Source organism: Schistocerca serialis, chromosome 2 (genome assembly GCF_023864345.2).
Source record: "Schistocerca serialis cubense isolate TAMUIC-IGC-003099 chromosome 2, iqSchSeri2.2, whole genome shotgun sequence".
Taxonomy (NCBI): Eukaryota; Metazoa; Arthropoda; class Insecta; order Orthoptera; family Acrididae; genus Schistocerca; species Schistocerca serialis.
Genome location: NC_064639.1, coordinates 310,465,335 through 310,482,062, shown reverse-complemented (window position 1 = coordinate 310,482,062; position 16,728 = coordinate 310,465,335). Strand labels below are relative to the sequence as shown.

The 16,728-nt window shown below is 42.7% G+C and overlaps 1 protein-coding gene across 4 annotated transcripts in view; it reads right to left on the bottom strand.

Moving 5' to 3' along the window:
- Positions 1 to 16,728, bottom strand: part of LOC126457092 (suppressor of hairless protein) — a 210,918-nt gene that overhangs the window by 70,165 nt on the left and 124,025 nt on the right. Inside the window, exon 1 of one of the 4 annotated variants that reach the window (XM_050093122.1) lies at positions 968 to 1,163. The exons of 2 other annotated variants lie outside the window; for them this stretch is intronic. The gene's annotated coding sequence lies outside the window, so the exon portion shown is untranslated. Of the gene's footprint in view, positions 1 to 967; positions 1,164 to 16,728 lie in introns of those variants that run through there. One more of the 4 variants, XM_050093121.1, reaches the window with a different exon arrangement.

The following is a 16,728-nucleotide window of genomic DNA, read 5'->3' as shown; positions in this document are numbered from 1 at the left end:
AAAAAATGAAGAGAACATAACAAATAATAATGCATTCTACTAGCAATAATGCGAAAGGTGCATTCGAGTTCCAAGTCATCAGATTTTTTTTCTGAGGACTGGGAGCAGACAGAAAATTGCACTTTGCCTTAAAATATGTGCTGGTAGTCTTAGCGTGTGCGTTACACAGACGACAACAATGTACTTGTCACATTAAAAGCGTTTTGGAACTAGAAATGATGCTTAGATTTTCGGAACTAGAAATGATATTTCTCACTGTTCGTAAAAGGAGAAACCCTCGCGTTTTTTCCTCTACAGTGGTGTGGCACCCACTGCAAATCAACGCCAACTGAGAGAGGGGTGCGGTGGTGGGAGTGTGATATATGGACGGAGTGCGCGTTCATCGGTGCGATAGTTCTGAGGCGGCCGAACGTCGTGTAACAATGAACCAAAACGTGGGGACGTTTTGGAGGATCGTCAACGGGCAGTACGGTGACACGTGAGAGGTAGTATTTTGATAAACAAGCTCCTTGAAACAATGCGAGAAAATCAGTCGCAAAGGCTACACCTAAGCTCTATTATCCAGGCAATGCGCCAGCGAATCAGACGAACGCTAAGCAAGAGGTTTTGGGTGAATACATCTTTGAATTAGTTTCTCGTGCTCCTTTCTCAACTGACATGGATTCTAGCGATTTTTGTCCATTTCCAACGACGAAAGAAACACTTCGAGGTCGCACATTCTGCAGTCGTGCCGCTACTGGATCAGCCTTTACAGTGGTCAAAATAAACTCCTAAAGCTTTCGCAGCTGCCATTGAATCAAGCGTCGACGTGAAAAGAGTGTACGGGTCTAGGCAGATGATGTCGAGAAACATGGTTTTTGCCTGACTATTTTGTAAAGAAGAAATCCACAAAATCGCAGTCTTAAGACTCTGAACGCACCCCTTCTTTCACAAATCAAGACTATTTAATTACTGCAGATGGCGGTACCGTTTACTCACGAATTGTACAGGTCTCTCGGAGCCTCGGCGCCGTCGTTCCTCCTCGAGAGCACAGCTGACTTGCCGCGGCCGGCGTCCGCTGGGCGACTGACTACTCCTGAAGCGCGGTCACCATGTTGCGTTTCACACGAGCGCGACCACCTGACACCTGCAACTGTGGTCGGGACGCGACTGGCAGTTCCGCCCCTGTGAGCACGGGGAGCGAACGGGCCGCCACGCTGTTGCGCATGTGCCCGGGCCCCACTGGCGCTTCCCAGCCAACCTGTCACACGGCGCGAGGCCAGGGGGAGGGGGGAATGCCCGCACGCCTCACTCGGCTCGCATTTCCCCCGAGCGGAACCTTCGCCCTCCCCCGAAAAGGGATCCATGGGAAGGCAGACTCGGGGCTGCATTCCCGACACGCACTCGTTATCTCCCGCTCCCATCGGCAATTTAAAGCAGGCTTCTGTTCCTCATGACGTTTACATTCAGCGCAATTAGCACGGAGCGCCGTGGGAAGAGACGGCGATAACAGAAGTGTCCACGTCCAGATCATCATCATATCTGCGCTCGGACAAATCGCTTCTTAGAAGCACCGCTCGACGTACTTCACACACATAGGCCGCTAACTGTCGATGAGAGTGCTCGCGACGAGAACCGTACGCCTAATTCCACGAGGTATAGAGCGTTGGGGTAAAATAAGTAGAAGGAATAAACATTAGCAAGATGGGTGATTTTACAATGATTCCTATGTGTTGCTTGGCTTTCGCAAATGATTGATAAATCTTACCACATACTAGCTGTTCCCGGCCACGCGTTGCTGTGTCTCACCTGGTTAAATGGAAAAGAAAGGAAACAAAAGGAACACGTTTCCAATATGTACGAGATTTCGATATACTTCCTGATCTACTCCTCTCCCCCGTCTCTGGTCATTTTCTCCACTCCTTTCCTAATCCATCTCTTTCTTCTTCCCCTTCCTTTCGTCCATCACCTCCTCCCCCTCTCTGTTAATCTTCTCCTCCTCCCCTTCCCTAGCCGTCTTTTCTTTCTTTCTCTCTCTCCATTTTCTCTTGCTTCCCGCCCTCTGACCATCACCATCACGATTTGTATCCCCCCCACCCCGCCCTCTAATCTCGAACCTTGTTTACTGTTACCGCATATTCAGATTCGGTAACAGTAATCTAACCATATGAAGACACGCTATAGAAACAACTTTCCTGTTTGCTAATAACGTTTCACTATTTTCACTAGTGTACTGGTTAGAAATTTAAAGTACATCGGTCAAGGACTTCTCGAGATTTTTGGTAACAAGGTTTCCCTTTTATATATATAAAGAACAGACTCTTCGAATGCGTGAAAAATTGCTAGCAAAACTATCGGAAATGCCAAGAGAAGTAGATGTAATGAGAAACTTGAAGCAAACACAGGCTTCAAGAAACACAAATCACGAGTCTTTTTCTGAAAATGAAGAGCAGAATTAAAGGCTTCGAGGCAAAAGAACCCTTCGTAATAGGACAAGATGGCACAATAAAAGAGAGAAAGAGTTGTGTGAGGAAATGGCTGGGTATTTAGGGATTTGCTGAATGCAGAAGCACCGACAGTAAAGTGGACACACTCTAGGGACGAAAGTCAGGATAGCCTAGACAATGCACCCATCAGGGCAGAGGTAGCAGAGGCAATTAAAAACCTCAAAAACAACAAGGCATCAGGCAATGATGGTATCTGTGCTGAAGAGATCAAGTGGGGTGGGCCTGAAACAGAAAGAAGTATGTACAACATAATAATGGGTACCTGGAGAAATAAGAAAATACCCATAGAGTGGACAGATGCCATTATAATACCACTACACTATAATATCACTACACAAGAAAGGGGACAAGAAAGTACCCGATAACTACAGGGGCATCTGTCTCTCTAAAACAGGGTACAAGGTTATGTCGAGAAACTTGCTTAACAGAGTTGAAGAATAACTGGGGCCGACTATAGGAGAGTATCAGTGTGGCTTTAAAAAAGGGAGGAAGGAACTGTACAGAACAGATATTTGGAATAAAAAGGATAATAGAACACAGACACAGGAAAGGAAAAAAGACAATAGTTACATTTGTGGACTTCCAAAAGGCTTATGATTCAGTTGACGGAAGTACTCTGCTTGATGTGTTATAAGATAGAGGACTGGATGCTACAACACATGCAACAATGAAGCAAAGGTTAAGCGACACTACTGCCAGGATCAGGCATCGCAGTACGTTGTAAGACAGCTTCGAAATGAAAACAGGAGTCCGGCGAGGGGATGGACTGTCACCAATTTTATTTAATCTGGTGTTGGACGAAGTAGTGAGACAATGGAGACAATTAAATAGTAACATGAAGATAAAAGGTATGCAAATAGGATACAAGGTCAAACATAATGCAACAATGGACTGCCTGGCTTTCGCAGATGACATAGCACTCTTAATGAGACAAAACAAGAGGCAAAGACAGCACTAAAAAATCTAGCCGAAACAGCAGAAAAGGTCGGACTGAAGATTGCATATAAGACGACCAAGACATTGAACACTGAGTGCGACTGGAAGATAGATGACCAAGTGGTTGAGAAACTCATAGGTTTTCGTTTTTTGGGGGAGAAGATAACGGTGGCATATAGCGCAACAGTAGCGCAGTAGACAGGGGACAGCTTTTGCATAAGCTTCTGTATGCGCTGAAAATAGCGTATGGCAAGAAAAATCTGTCACAGAATGCCAAACTGCGACATTACAAACCAACTGTAAGAAATGCTGCTCTGTATACATCAGAAACGACCACACTCGGCAAGAGAGCTTGTATACAGTTGGAGGAGCGGAAAAGTTTGAGAGACAGAATGGGGCACCAAAAACATGAGGATATCTGGATAGACAGAACACGGCAGGAACTCTATGAAAATATTGAACTCATATCGAGCGAGATACGGAAGAGGAGGTAACGTTTTGTTGGGCACATCATGAGGATGGACGAGGAGGGGTTGTCTAAGAAGTTAAGGAATCCAACTTGTCATACGGGAAACAACTGGGCGAAGGAAGTCAGAGATGACTGGAAGGCTGTAGGAATAAAAGAAAAGAATCTGCAGGCTGTAGTACAGGATAGGGAGAAGTATAAAGGGTTGGCAGATGGTCACAGGTGGCCGGACACCAAAATCAATGTTGTCTTAACAAAAGAAGAAAGAAACAGAAGAAGCGAGAGAATGAAGAGGTATAGGAAGAAAGAAGACATGCAAAACAAGCCATACGCGATCCTGAAGGTTCTTAACGAAGCAGAAGAAGATAAAAAAAACAGTTATATGAAACACGTGCGTTTTCGAATTCAACTTCATGTCAAAATTTCAAAGGAATCGGTGAAGTACTTCCGGGGGAATAAGATTTTGAACAAACGAACATTTACATATTGATTTCTGCCTTTGGTTACAACTGGTATCATTACGCGTTTTTCGTCCATTACGAGAGGCGTTTGAAAAACCCGCCGGTCGGTGTGGCCGAGCGGTTCTAGGCGCTTCAGTCTGGAACCGCGCGACCGCTAACTAACCTAAGGACATCACACACATCCATGCCCAAGGCAGGATTCGAACCTGCGACCGGAACGGTCGCTCGGCTCCAGACTGTCCACTCCGACCGGCCTGTCCAGTCACGATGAACAGTATGCACTAGTAATAGTTTTACCCTTTTCCTGATAGTCGACGAGGATTATCCCTTGCGAATCCCGAAAGACAGTTGCCATAACCTTTCCGGCCGAAGGAATGGTCTTCGCCTTTTTTTGGTGTAGATTCTCCTTTGGTAACCCATTGTTTAGATTGTTGTTTGGTCTCAGGAGTATAGTAATGTATCCATGTTTCACCCACAGTGACGAAACGACGCTTGAAGTCTGGCGGATTCTTACTGAACAGCTGCAAACCATCCTTGCAATTCTTCATACAATTCCGTTTTTGGTCAAGCGTGAGCGATCGCGGAACCCATCTTGCGGACAGCTTTCTCATGTTCAAATGTTTATGCAAAATATTATGTACCCGTTCATTCGAGGCACCCACAGCACTAGCAACCTCACGCACCTTAACTCTTCTGTCATCCATCACCATATCACGGATTTTATCAATGATATCTGGAGTCGTAACCTCCACAGGGGGTCCAGAACGTTCAGCATCACTTGTGCCCATATGGCCTCTCCGAAAATTTTGAAACCACTTATAAATTGTTCTAATCGAAGATGCAGAGTCACCGTAATGTTTACCAAGCTTCTCTTTAGTTTCCTGAGGCGTTTTGCCTTTCATAAATTAATGTTTAATCACGACACGAAATTCTTTTTCGTCCATTTTTTGACAATCACTCGACTTCCTTGATTCACACGAATGCCAAACACAAATAAATAGACCAATATGGCTGAAACTTGGTGTGCGTTCTTTCCAAAGATGCTACTAACTAAACATGACCTCGATACGCGCTGGTGGTGCCATCTCTCGGACTTCGCACGGACTTTTCAAACGCCCTTCGTATGAAGTTTAAGTCACACGATCTATTTAAACAGGAAGAAAAGGCGAACAGAAAAATACTAGGGAACTAAGACACAAATCAAATTAACTTGTATACACAGACACGCCTACGAGTACTTAAACACGTCACATAGTCACTCGTCAACTGAAGATGCCTGGGGATTACTGTACGTTACGTGTATAGGAACATTTGGTCGTGTATAGAAGTTAATTTGTTTCGTAATTTAGTTATCTAGTACATTACTATACCACTTACCCTTCCTTTTAATAGATCATCTGATAGTGACCCTGTAATAAGTGGCAACCGGTAATGATACCACCCATCTGACTTGAAGTTGAAATACACTATCAAAATTTTACAAGACTGTTCCTGTGGTTCTTTCCCTAAGGAAGTATGCCTAGTCCGTGCAGATTTATTAATTTCTCTGACAGACAGAAAGCGGTCCACTGATTTCAGAAAAGTAGATCAACTGTGCGCAAAACTGGATTACCAATGCCACTCGTAAAAATTCGGTATTATACGAGTGTTACTATCAGCCACCACCCTGTCGTCTTCTTAAACCGTGTGCTTAGTACATGGAAGGATCTTCACATAGCTAGACATCATTTCTGTAACATAGTTAAACTACTTAAAACAAAAAATGAATTTACCTACTAAGAAGTGATGTCCGACAAAATACCAGCCCTGTGTAAAATTGGCAACTAGCTCTAAATATAAAGAAATTTACACTCCAGCTTCACAAAACGTAAAAATGTATCAGGCCTTCGACTACACGACTAAGGAGTTAAAGCTCAAGTTAAAAATGCGTGGCAATATAAAATAAAAACAATCGTATAACTCAATATCTATGTCAACTTCCAGTATCTTAATCACTACAATCAATTTTGATTTTTTCTTGTTTAGAGAGGTCCATATTTTCTACTAACAAAAGGATTTAAGTGTTCTTCACGCGCTTTAAGCAACACTTACTCTTTAAAGCTAGTGAGGATTCTTTAACGACAAAGCAAGGCAAGCGCATACGTGCGTACATTTAAGTCTATATTTAGTAGGGCAGAAACTAAAGTCACGTAGGCTCACTCGCTGATAAATTGGTAACTTATGATTCATTGGCAGGATACCAGGTAAAGTGCAGTTTATGTACGAAAGAATTAACGTATAAAGAAGGAAGATTAGTTTTAAGGTCGCCGGTATGGTCATTAGTAGCGGTGTCTCTATGAGGGCCATATTTAACGTACTTTTGTTATGAAATCTAATACTTTGAGTTCAGAAAAGCTATAATATATAATAGACAAATCTCCGGTACGTATTTTGACGCATATTACGTACATGTATTTTACATACGCAACGAAAAATGCAAGGGAGAGGGGGCACAACATAGCTCTTACCCAAACCAGAACAGCGAATGAGGATCCAAGAACTGTCTCCTCGAATACAAGAAGCGTTTCACCAACGCACCACTTCGCTCGATTGATTGTAAAAAAAAAAGTTCTTAATATCCACTTCACCAAGTGTACATTGGAGACGGAAAACAATGGAGGGGAAATTGCTTATGACGTTTTCTGAGTAACCACCACGCACCCCCTTGCCTAATTTACGGAACCACATGGAAAACCTAAATCTGTATGTCATGAGGAGGACTGACACCTGCTCCTCTCGAATGTGTCTCCGGCGCTTTAACCACAGTCACCTCTGGATGGATTGCTTGGGATTATTGGGGAAAGTGGCCCAATACAAAGAAGGATAGTCCGATGGTAATGGTTTTTTGCAGCAGAGTTACACAAGTAAGAAAGCCAGTTTCCTTCCCATGCTGTATATACGAATAACTGTGCACGGTTTAATATGTGGTATAATAAAGAATTCTGTCATACATTTTAGAATGATCTGCAGGTTTATATCAGTGAATGACCTTCATTTCATGCCCAATATTGTTGTATTTGTAAGACTCACCTTTTACATGCTTTAGTTATAAAGTGCGTTTCTCAATTTGTTTACATCAAAATAACGATCAGGGCTTAGTGCAACTTTGACATCCAGTTCGTCGCCTGAAAGACGCTCTTCGATTTCGACTACCTGGTCTGCTTACACGAGGCATGTAGCTTCTGCAGGACAATGAGCGGATGCCTACCGCCCGCACCAAAAGGGACTACCTGCAGTGGAATGCTTCCCACACCTCCCTTACATAAAAGGCACCCTCGCACTACCGTCCGTTCGTGGAAACGGAGGAACCTCGACGGGGGAGACAATTTTCCACCATCACAGATCCCCAAGGTCTGCAACGGAGTTGAGTGCTATTGCCCCGACACGTTAATGTTTACTGTTCGGAGGTTTTTTCGTAACATGAAGAGCATTAGCGCAGAGAAATGTCGTAGCTACACTCTATATTAACCAGCCATACTCCATCAAGGCAGATGCCTTCTACAGGTCGTAGAGCAGAATTACTCTCTTGGTGAGCAGTGAAGCTAAACAGAGTTGACTGAAGGACGAGCCGTTCCTTATTTTTCGCAAGAGAAAAATGTTAAGACCGTATGATATACATGGTGTTCTTGGGGTAGTCTATGACAAAGATGTTACTGAACGTTACTTCCGGGCTCTGATCACATTCACGGCTAAAAATTGGCAAACAGACTTGAGTCGCTGAGAGATTGGGTTAAACCTTTGCCATGACCGATGTAGAACTCATACCTATCACACTCGACTTTCCGCTTTCTGAAGATGACGAAATATCTTGCTGCGATGAGAACTAGCAGCGTGCCTTCATGGCCCCGAACGTTCAAGGCGCCGATGTAGAGTACTGGGAAAGTGTGTGCCAAATGATATACAGGGTGAGTCACCTAACGTTACCGCTGGATATATTTCGTAAACCACATCAAATACTGACGAACCGATTCCACAGACCGAACGAGAGGAGAGGGGCTAGTGTAATTGTTTAATGCAAACCATACAAAAATCCACGGAAGTATGTTTTTTAACACAAACCTACGTTTTTTTAAATGGAACCACGTTAGTTTTGTTAGTACATCTGAACATATAAACAAATACGTAATCAGTGCCGTTTGTTGCATTGTAGAATATTAATTACATCCGGAGATATTGTAACCTAAAGTTGACGCTTGAGTACCACTCCTCCGCTGTTCGATCGTGTATATCGGAGAGCACTGCAACATACATCGCGTTTCTACAGAATCATCTGCCAACGGTGCTCGAAAATGTCCCACTGGAAACGCGTCGACGTATGTGGTATCAGCATGATGGTGCACCTGCACATTCCGCAATTGACACTAGGCTGACCCTTGACAGGATGTTTGACGGGCGTTTCATAGGACGTGGAGGACGCAGAAATTGGCCAGCCCTTTCTCCTGATCTTACACCTCTGGACTTCTTTCTGTGGGGTACGTTAAAGGAGAATGTGTTCCATGATGTGCCTACAACCCCAGAGGATATGAAACAACGTATTGTGGCAGCCTGCGGCGACATTACACCAGATGTACTGCGGCGTGTACGACATTCATTACGCCAGAGATTGCAATTGTGTGCAGCAAATGATGGCCACCACATTGAACATCTATTGGCCTGACATGTCGGGACACACTCTATTCCACTCCGTAATTGAAAACCCTACAACCCCAGAGGATATGAGACACGTATTGTGGCAGCCTGCGGCGACATTACACCAGATGTACTGCGGCGTGTACGACATTCATTACGCCAGAGATTGCAATTGTGTGCAGCAAATGATGGCCACCACATTGAACATCTATTGGCCTGACATGTCGGGACACACTCTATTCCACTCCGTAATTGAAAACCATGTGTGTACGTGTACCTCACGCCTCATGGTAATGTACATGTGCGTCAGTGAAAAAGACCAATAAAAAGGTGTTAGCATGTGGACGTAATGTGCTGTTCCAGTCTCTTCTGTACCTAAGGTCCATCACCGTTCCCTTTGGATCCCTACGTAATTCGGTGCTCTCCGATACACACGATCGAACAGCGGAGGAGTGGTACTCAAGCGTCAACTGTAGGTTACAATATCTCCGGATGTAATTAACATTTTACAATGCAACAAACGGCACTGATTACGTATTTGTTTATATGTACAGATGTGCTAACAAAACTAACGGGGTTCCATTTAAAAAACCGTAGGTTTGTGTTAAAAAACATACTTCCGTGCATTTTTGTATGGTTTGTATTAAACAATTACACTAGCCCTTCTTCTCACGTTCGGTCTATGGAGTCGGTTCGTCAGTATTTGATGTGGTTTACGAAATATATCCAGCGGTAACGTTAGCTGACTCACCCTGTATGTTTATTATGTTCGTACAAGAGACACATTCCGTCTTTTACGAATGACCCTAGTATACATATTTTTATCCATGGAACCTTTCTCTCTGGAGTTCATTAATCACGTTATTGAATAATTTTCTCAAAGCTACCCCATAAAAAATAGGCTCTCTGAGCTTCAGAATTTTCACTAAAAGATAAAAATCTCTGTACGAAATAAAATTAATGACAATCCTGGTTTCCTGGGCTCCGTGTAGTTATAGACGGACGAAATAGTGCATGTATCTCTTAACGTCCTCGGGTTGTTTGCCAGGGCGTCAACAAGTGAGACCACTGAAAAAGTAAATGCGTTAGAAGTAGTGCTGCCTCAAAGGCAGAATAGTGGAATTTAAATTCTATGAAGTCTTCTTAATCATCAATGTTTTCAAATTTATCATCGTCTTGTTTCGCACACTTGGAAATAAAGTGTTACAGTTTTATTTGAGGCTATCGTTAACAACATTGGTAAAGATGGTCTCGAGCTGGCAGGTTCTGCGCACTTTTTTTGCAGCTGTGTTGAATTTAGTTCGTTTAATTTAGTATTTTTTCCATAATTAGCATTAGTGAAACGAAAAGAGGGCTACGCTTTATCATTCGTGGATTATTTACTTTGTACCATCAAGGGACGAATAATTTCTACGAAAGTGCAAGCAAAGAAATCATGGAGCACCTGCAGTTAACACCTTGCACGTGGTCTTTGTAGCTCATGCAAGTATCTCGGTTTCTCGACCGACTTAACATCCTATCTTCACAAGATAAGGAGCGTGAAGGAAATCCACTGATACAAACCAAACTCTTAACACTCACATAACAACCAAATGTAAAAATTATCGCGGGAAAGAAATCAACGATAATTCTGTGTAAACACCGTAACCAGACATCAATACTCGTCCCTGGCCTGAGATGTTATACGTCAAGTAGCAGCCACGTGCATTCTAAAAGCATAGAACCGGTAGATATGTCATATTGAATGTAAGGTTTTTGGGAGAAAATTAAATCAACAATGACAAATTAATGTCATACTCGGGTCTGTGTACGTAGTCTATTAAGTTCAATGTCACATGACACCACATAGTCATTGACGTGTGACCTCTACGTGACAGTCAAAGTTATCGACAGACCACGATAGTATCAAAGGCAAGGTATAGTGACAACCAACTCCCCAGAGCAGTACACTGCATCTCGCAATGTCACGAACCGTAAACGGGGACAAGCACGCCTTCCTAAATAAAATTTGTACATTCATTTTAATGGGAATTCTTTGAACATGCGAATTACTTCATCGAGTTATTCTCTCTCACCTATAAGAGTACTGTAAGCACTTATCTACGACGTGCGGACCAATGAGTGCTCGTGCTGTGTAGTGTTGTTTGTATTACTATGGACCATCTTAGAAATGTTAGGAAACAAGATGGAGAAACCCTTTGCAAGCCCAAGTTTAGGCATCTCATAACATCAAGGCGGCCGCTGGACTGAACGTCCACATTTACGGGTGGATCGCCATCTTCTGTTTCATTTGCTCCCATTTTGCGAGAAACCGCGGAAAGGTTTAGAACAGTGGTTTCCAAACTTTTCTACCTGATACCTCCCTTTGCAACCCCAGAGTGTCTCGTGCCGCCTATGTTTGTTTATTTATTAATTTTTTTGTTCCTTTCCGAAAACTTTATTTGGCAATAATCTCCAATCCACTCTTTAGTTAAAGATAGTTGTCAAGGGTACAGCAATAGAAAACTATAGCGTCCCAAAGGACGTGGTAGGCGAAATAGGAATTTTTTACTTAAAAATACCTAATGATACTCGTTTCAGTTGAACACTTTTTCACATTTAACATTGTTTTATGTGATGGAAGTCACAAGAAAAATTTAGATCATCAATGAGACAGTTAAAATCGTTTTTCTTTAAGCAGCTGCTGAATGTTTGGCTTCGAACTAGTTAGAGAACAATAATGTCACTCATCACTAACGGGCGACTGCGGTATTTTCTTTTTATGACGACTGGCATCGAGAATTCGCTCTCATGTCGGTACGTAGATGAACATTGTACGAGAATTGTTACGGATGCGTTTCCCACTTCTGCATAAATATGATGGATACTGGCCCACAATTCTTCCAATCCCATTCGCTAAAATTGTTTTTTGCCACTCTAATCATATTTCAATTCATCTGTATGCTCTTGTATGCTATCAGGAAGAGTGATCTTGCTACTTTGTACTGCTAGTTTTCTGACGACAAATGAGGGGAATAGAGTTTGAACTCTTCTTGAAGCTACTTCAGTTTTTCACTGATGATACCTCTGCACTCGTTGACATTACACTGTTGCCTATCTTGTAGTTCACTGAATCGAGGGAATTACTTAAAGTAGTAATGGGAACGTCTAGGCGTCACTTCCATAGTTGTGTCTTTTCCAAGAAAGCCCTTATGGCATCACTGACATCCGTTACGTGGTGTTTCTACATCGTACTTTCAAATTCAGATTATTCCGGACCTCAAAGAAGTCGGCAAGGTATACTGGAGAAAATATAAAGCTGCCATCAGAGAATGAATGATGAAGCTCAGCTTTCCCCTGGCTCAAAAGAAATAGTTCTACCTCTGATTTCAGTTCACACAGCCTGCTATGCATAGTGCCCTTCGAAAGCCACGACAGCTGTGTATGAAAGATTAAAGATTCGGGTTCAGTACTGCGGGCATTCCATAGCACTTGGAAAAAAAACCGAATATTTACAGTACTTAATAAAATTACACTGACGGCCACTTTCGGTGCGGTGTTCGGTGTGTCAGGTGAAGTTTTAGAAGCTAGAGCTTTGTCTGTGGATTACACAGTAAGAATCAATGAAAGTAGGATCTTTTTCTTTGGTCGAACATGAACCTAACGTGACTGGTGCTCCGTCAGTATAAATTCCCGTAACTGTCCCTAGACAAATGATTTTCAACCAAATATTCATTAATGGCAGGAAATGCATCAGAACTCTTTGATGTTCTTCCCAACTTTGTAGAAAACAATAGTATTTAACTATTTTTTCTCTTCCACAAATGGGCAGTATACTATTAAGAGCCCGTTGTTGAACTATATCAGCAAAATCTTCACACTGCAAGGCAAAAAATGAAGACCAGTCTCTTCACTAGCTGTTCCGTCATATTCAGGGCCACTTATTCGAGCCTACGCTGCACACTGTTGTTTAAAAGATGTATCTTTTCCATCTTTTATGGCTGTCTTCTCCAAAACAATTATGGTTGCTTTGAGAATGGAAGGATTGATTAACTTCTCAAACAATAGTATAAAGTTTTATTTTTTTTTGCTACTAAGACAGAAATTTTATATGAGAACAACATGCGAGTACAGAATGCAGAGCGCAGACTGAAGAACGTGTTGTGTTAGCAACAACTCGGTGATCCTTGAGGCACAGATGATGTTGCCAGCTTTATAAAAAAATGCTCTCGCGAACTGTAACAAGAACAAAATTTTTGACTTGTCTATGTTTCTATTTGAGCAGTCTGCCCCAACCGCTATGCTGGAAACCACCAATCTAAAAAGTGACTTTCAACACCGACACAAACTGGCGACCAGGTGCGCACGTCACCACACCTATACGGCGTTTCAAATAGATGCATCTCATTTCACAAGATTATATCTTATACATGAATAAAGATAGAAATTTGGTGCGGGCTTTAAATTACGCATCGACATTGATAGTTTATTTTGGCACAAATTATCGACTCTTGAGGTTGACGGGAGGGGTGCAGCTAGGAGCTCGGTAGCATTATCCAGTGTCCGTAGAGTCGAAACGGAGAAGGCAACAGAAGGCGTTATGCCTTCTCCGTTTCAACAGGTACAATTCAATTACAACATTGTAGCACGATTTTCAATTGTTTCTCCTACAGCTGAAATTACTTTACGATGATACCACCAGTTATCAGACTGGTTCTTTGTGCAAGGAAAACTCCACAGCTCGTCCCCGTTTGCTCGTGAAACATCTACGTGGCTTTCCTTGCGGCAGCTTTCTGTGAAATGCGACGCCTCACAGCAACACCAGTGAATGCTGTAACTTTAGCCATGTTCGCAAATATATGGGACGAAACTATCATCTGGATGTGTGTCGTGCTTCCAGTGGAGTGTATCTTGAAATACGTTAAAGGCAAATGAAAAATTTGACCCTAAAAGTAATTATAAAAAGCGTGACAAGGTTGTATGTGCATGCCTGTACAACTTGTACTCTTGTAAAATAGGATGTTTCTTTTGAAATTTATTATAAACACCTCGTCGGTAAAATAATGGTGAAAATCTCATTCGTCAGGTAGTGGCAGAGACGTTCGCATAGGCAAGTGGTAGAGGGCACTTGCCGCTATGTAATTAATCGTCTGCCCTCATATTTACTGGCATTCAACAGAACCATAATGGACTAGCGTCAGTCCTGCTGTAACAAACAGTTGTTTGTTGTACAAACATGACTGCAGAGATCGAGCAATATTGCCTGTGCGTACATAAGTGGCATCACAATATCCCACCAGTGTGATGGCCATTATCCCATCCCGTTTTCAGACCCCGTCTGTTGCATTAGCACTTTGGCTCGACATCACTGCTTGTGATCGTAATAACATATATTTGTGTATTTGATAGTGTCTACATTTAACAGTACGGTGATTATGTCAGGTCTTTCGTCATGTTGATGCGTGCTATTTGGTACGGGATCGAACGGCGAGCCAGCTTAATGTGAATGCGAGTTGCGTAGCAACTCCCAGGTCGCATTGTTCGTTTCAGGTAGAACTGCACGCCGAGGAATTTGTATTACCTGCGTAGAGGCGAACGTGCGTAAAAGCTGGTATCCATAAGCGGCAGAAATACCGCAAAGCATCGATAGAATGTTGCTTAATTCAAAAAGGTACAGTAGCTTACTCTGAGAAGCAAGGCAATATGGAATACTGAAGTGAACGAATTATGCAAATTTTAAGTGTTGTAACAAAAATGAAAACATTAAAATAACTTTTCCTCCTCCTCCTCTTCGTTTTCATTATCTTAGGACCATGTTAATTCGGATCAGCTATGTCCTTTTATTCTTTCATTCTCATGGTTTGCAACCTCCATCGATCTAAATATGTTTTATCTATAATGAATACGGCTGAACTGCTGAGTATTCCTTTATAGGATATAGAATAATAACCGCTCCAGTTATTATTCTATACCCTTCTTCGGTATTCTGCCCACGATCTTTTCATCTTGGGTCTAATTCTGACCTGGAAATTTATGACAGCATGAACTGTTTAACGAGTATAAAACACAAACTATTGGTGCCAGTTACGACTAGAAGTTTATCGAGCATTAATCAATCAATTACACGTAATGCAGAATAGACACTCCTATTGCGTGGATTACAGGAACTGCCCGAAGAGATGCAAAGGTTTTCAGTCTGTCTTAAGGACAGTCGACTTATTTTCTCTGTACTTTTTCAATCCCGAGCTTGCTTGCTCCCAGTCCCTAAAAACCTCCTCGTCGACGGGTACCACTACCATTATCTTTGTCCCACCAGTGTCCATGGATAACCACAGAAATTTACCCAGGATGCACAAAGTGTGGAGGCGGTAAGCGCCCTTCCTCCCTTTCTTCCTTCATATAACTGGGACAGTAAGTCTGAGAATGTGTCACTCCCAATGAACTTAATTTTACATAAGATATACAAAAATGCTTATTTCGGAAAGTATCGTTAGTTATCCACTGGATATTTCTGTATGTAGATTACTAGGAAACCTAAAAAGGCATAAAAGATGTCACTAGTACAAATTAAGCACATCATTTCACATAAGTCGAATGACTGTTGATATTGCCTTTTCTTTCCAAGCTGCTTTGCAAACACACAACCCGAAAATACACTGCTAAGCCAAAACATTATGACCACCTATTTAATAGCTTGTTTTACCGTATTTGGACGAAACACATCACTGATTATGCGTATCAGGGTTCAAAAATGGCTCTGAGCACTATGGGACTTAACATCTGTGGTCATCAGTCCCCTATAACTTAGAACTACTTAAACCTAAGTAACCTATGGACATCACACACATCCATGCCCGAGGCAGGATTCGAACCTGCGACCGTTGCGGTCACGCGGTTCCAGACTGAAGCGCCTAGAACCGCACGGTCACACCGGCCGGCTCCGTATCAGGAATCCGATAGTTTGTTGGTAAGTTTATGGAGGTATGTGGCATTAGATGTCTACGCACAGGCCATGCAATTCGCGTAAATAACTGGTCGTTGATTTGCGTAAGAGGAGATGGAACCCTATAGCGACCCAGATGGGTTTCATACGATTTACATCAGGCGAATTTGGTCGCTGAGACACGGACAATTATACTGTTCAAAGATGACATCACTGTCGGCGAAGCATCAAGCAGGAGGGGATGCAGGTGGTTTGCAGCTGTAAAGTGTGTCTTCGATTACTACCACAGGTCCTGCGTACGTGGCGCGCTGCACGTTTCGAGCCGTCGTTCACTTCCATGACCGGCGTTTGTGAAGACGATCATTGATCTAGTGTAGCAAAAATATGATTCACCCGAAGAGCAGTGCCAACAGCAAACTTAACTGACGATGTCGTTGGGTCAACATGTCAAGACGTTGGGGTGATCTGCTGAGGAGCTCATGTTCAACAATGTACGATTAAGGGCGTGCACCGAAACACATGTGCGTGCACCAGCAATGCATTCTTTCGGCACAGATGCCACAGATCACCATCTACCCTGCTTTACAGAGCAGACAAAATTCCGAACGCCAACCATTTAACGCCTAGTGGTACCAGCTACGCCGTTTTCGAGGTACTCATTCACAGGCTCTGCATAATAATAATCTACCCATTGTCAAAGTCGCTTACTCAGTGGGTTTCCCTATTTGCAGCCCGTATCTTCGATAGGGTGATCCCTTGTCTATGTCTGCTCCGTTTGCATACTTTTGT